The sequence below is a fragment of the Trichechus manatus genome, unplaced genomic scaffold, assembly GCF_000243295.1.
Source record: "Trichechus manatus latirostris isolate Lorelei unplaced genomic scaffold, TriManLat1.0 scaffold00012, whole genome shotgun sequence".
NCBI lineage: Eukaryota > Metazoa > Chordata > Mammalia > Sirenia > Trichechidae > Trichechus > Trichechus manatus.
In genome coordinates, this window is record NW_004443948.1 from 3,805,771 (window position 1) to 3,810,119 (window position 4,349).

Genomic DNA, 4,349 nt, shown 5'->3' on the forward strand with positions numbered 1-4,349 from the left:
TATTGACTTTATGTTCATCTTTAGCCAACTATCACATCAACTTTTTTGGTATTCACCTGGACACAGAAATTAGGTATTGAAGGGAGCCCTACTATTTATGTCCTCTTTTTTTTTTTTTTTTGCTTGGTGTTTGGAAGGCACTAAGAGGCAGGGGAGAAATAGAACTTAAGGCTGCTTGTTATTTGCAAGGAAGAAACATATGTAAATGTTTCTGCTGCTGCTCTGTGCTTAACAAAGGAACAACATTGTTGGGAGTATCTGAGACACAGTAAATAAGAGACCAGCATAAAGACTCAGCTCCTTCTTGAGGTTTTTTTTTAAGCTTTTATACTTTATTAATCGTATGGTGAAAAATCCACACAATCATTGTAGATCAAGTCACTGCAGAATCTTTATTCCTTCTGTTACCCAATCTCCAGCTCACTTACTTTTTGCCAGCACCAGCTCTGGCCTTTGCAGTCCCCCTGCCTTTCTTTATCCTGTTCTGAGCTGTTTCCTTGAGATCTTTTTCTTCTTATACAGGCCATGTCTTGCAAGTCTGTGTTTGGGTTCATTTTTCTTTGCATAATCCAAGGAATCATAAATTATGCCAGAGCCAGCAGTCTTGCCACCACCAAAATGGGTTCTGGATCCAAACACAAAGATGACATCTGGTGTGGTCTTGTATATTTTGACAAGTTTTTCCCGAATTTGTCTTAAATACTGTTGCCTTCCCAGGGTGAAAGACATCAATGACCATTGGTTTCTGCTGGCTTAGTTGGTTGGTAATGAACTTCCTGGTCCAGATAGTTACTGTGTCTTTCATGATGGTGGCTAATCCTCAGGGAGCCAAGGAAGAAAAGCTTGGGGTTGCGTTTTTACCACTCAAATGGACGTTAAATGAACCGGAAATCTTTTTTAGTATGTGGGAAGAAAAATGAATTTAAAGCTTAACTTGTCAGTTTTACATAGATAAAGATTTAGAAGTTTTTTCAACTTTATGATAAATCTGACTTCTTTTTACACATCCAGTCTTTATTCCCATTACTACCCAGGGTGAAGACCTCACCCCATGCTCAAGCAGAAGACTTCCAGAGTGTGCCAGTCTTCTATCTTTACCTGAAACCACACTGGAAGGTACCAGTCCTATATGTCTATCTTTATGCTAAATTTCTTTTCTGTCCCACTCAATGTCAGCATGCCTCAACTGGACTCAATATCTTTCCCACTAAGCAAGCATTTTCTTAAACCTCCCTTAATTCTGACAATGGACCAATCACTTAACTATTTCTACTACTCCACACTTCATCTGACCCTCATCACCATATGGCTTGGCAAATGTAATGGTCTCCTCATTGATCTACTTGCTCTAATCTAATTGAATCAGAAAACAGCCATATTGATTGATAGATTTTAATACACATCACTTGTGTATATTTTTTTAATACACCCCACTTTGCCTGCTCAAATATCTTTAGTGATTCTTTGCTACTGGGAGACTAATACATAAACCTTTAAGCCTAGCATTAAAGGTCTGCTGTTGTTGTTAGATGCCAGTGAGTCAGTTCCAACTCATAGCAACCGTATGTACAAGAGAATGAAACACTGCCCCGTCCTGCACCATCCTCACAATCATTGTTATGTTTGAGCCTATTGTTGCAGCCACTGTGTCAATCCATCTCATTGAGAGCCTTCCTCATTTTCACTGACCCTCTACTTTACTAAGCATGATGTCCTTCTCCAAGGACTGGTCCCTCCTGATAACATGTCCGAAGTACATGAGACGAAGCCTCACCATCCTCACTTCTAAGGAGCATTCTGGCTGTACTTTTTCCAAGACAGATTTGTTTGTTATCCTGGCAGTCCATGGTATATTCAATATTCTTCGCCAACACCATAATTCAGATGCATCAGTTCTTCTTCTGTCTTCCTTACTCATGCATATGAGGTGATTGAAAATACCATGTCATTAAGGTTGACTCTACTTTGAGGAGGCAGCTCTTCCCCAGTTGTATTTTGAGTGCCTTACAACCTGAGGGGCTCATCTTCCAGCACTGTATCAGACAATGTTCCACTGCTCTTCATAAGGTTTTCACTAGCTAATTTTTTCAGACGTAGACTGCCAGGTCCTTCTTCCTAGACTGCCTTAGTCTGGCAGCTCTGCTGAAACCTGTCCACCATGGGTGACCCTGCATGTATTTGAAATACTGGTGGTGTAGCTTCTAGCATCATAGCAACATGCAAGCCACAACAGTATGACAAACTGACAGATGAGTGGTGGATTAAAGGTCCTTCATGATCCAAAAAAAAAAAAAAAATCCCAAACCCGCTGTTGTCAAGTTGATTCCAACTCATAGTGACCCCATAGGACAGAGTAGAACCGCCCCATAGGGTTTCCAAGGCTGTAATCATTACAGAAGCTGACTGCCACATCATTCTTCTGTGGAGCGGCTTGGGGGTTCAAACTGCAGACCTTTCGGTTAGCAGCTAAGCACTTAACCACTGCACCACCAGGCCTCCCTTAAAGGTCTTACTTAGCCCAGGCATAATTTACTTCAGAGTACACCCTCTGTCACTGTAAGTGCGCAGGCACACAGCTCATGACTGTGGCAGCAATTGCTGCATTTGAATTGGATAATTTTCAAGGCCTTTCCAAATTCATGATCTTGTAAATCTTTGTCCTTAATTCTCACTTTTACTTGACACAAACTTCTTTGTTGCTGTTTAATTAATACACACATTGGACATAAAACATATTTGGGGTATATGTTCTACTTACTCAAGACCAGCCTGTCAAAGCCAATTTTAAATTTCGCCTCGTTTATGCATTCTTTCCTGGTTGCTTAATCCTACTCATTTGACTGTACATAACATTTACAGTCAGAACCACTTTTTTAGCATTAAAATTTGGCTTGAATTGCTATTTATTTTTCTATTGATATGCACTTTTGTTTAGATTGCATAATTATTGAGTAAAGGGATTGTTTTATATCACTTTGTTTCTCAACATCATGTACAATCACATAAAAAACACCAATTGCCATCAAGCCAATTCTGACTCATGGCAACACCATATGTGTCACAGTAGAATTGTGCTCTATAGGGTTTTCAATGGCTGAGTTTTTGGAAGTAGATCACTATGAGCCTTTCTTCCCAGGCACCTCTGGGTGTACTGGATCCTCCAGCCTTTTGTTACAGCCAGTGCTTTAACTTGTAGCACCACGAAGGGATTCATACAATCACATAGCACTTTGCATATAAAAGATACCCATTAAATGTCAGTTGAAGTTAATAATCCTTTAACTTCACCATCCCTGTGAACCCTGGTCAGCCTTCAGTGCTGACTGCTGCACCAAACCTTGACTGACTATGAAGCCTAAGGGATTTCTACTTTCTTTGAAAGTCCTCTCATACTTTTTGCCAGTTTTACCTTATCTTTCATTATCTTATATTTTTACACGTAGTTCTTGTCACCACAATTAGAATACAAACAATCTCTCTCTCCTTCTTTTAAAAGTCAATAATTTTGGGCACATAGTAAGTACTTATAGTAAGTGTTTATGATCGACTGGTAGCTCTTCTGAAAATATCTGAATCTTTTCAAGTTCCCAAGTCTGTATGCAAATGAAAGTGTGCTGTGATTCAAGTAGGTGAAGGCATGTCTGGAAATTAATAGGAGTGTATATGCAGCCATAAAGTACACTATATAACTCCAAGGAAGTATGTCTGCATAAGCCCCAACTGAAAGGTATTTGGATAGTTTAATGAGAATAGGTGGGAAGATTGAAGTGACATCTCTCCACTGTGGTACACTACTTCTGTTCCTTTTCACACTACTTCTGAGTACATGAAGCTTGATACATTTATCAGGCAGGCGAGAGAACTTATATAGAGAGAAGATAATTCAGAGACCATAGGACACACTGCTAAATTAGCAGCTTCCATCATCACAGTCCCAGGCATCCCTGGTGACCGTTGATAGGTGCCATGGAGTCGGTTCCAACTCAGTGACCCTACGAACAACAGAATGAAACACTGCCCAATCCTGCACCATCTTTGCAATCATTACTATGTTTGAGCCCATCGTTGCAGCCACTATGTCAATCCATCTCATTGAGTCTTCTTATTTTTTGCTGACCCTCTACTTTACCAAGCATGATGTCCTTCTCCAGGGTCTGGTCCCTTCTGATAACATGTCCAAAGTACCTGAGACGAAGTCTTACCATCTTTGCTTTTAAGGAGCATTCTGACTGTACTTCTTCTAAGACACATTTGTTTGTTTTTCTGACAGTCCATGGTATATTCAATATTCTTCACCAACACCATAATTCAAAAGCATCAATACTTCTTTGGTCTTCCTTATTCATGGT

General features: G+C 40.0%; 1 pseudogene; it reads right to left on the reverse strand.

The window, feature by feature from the left end:
- Positions 1 to 314: 314 nt before the first annotated feature.
- Positions 315 to 824, reverse strand: LOC101352246 (40S ribosomal protein S24 pseudogene; annotated as a pseudogene).
- Between the last annotated feature and the right edge of the window lie 3,525 nt (positions 825 to 4,349).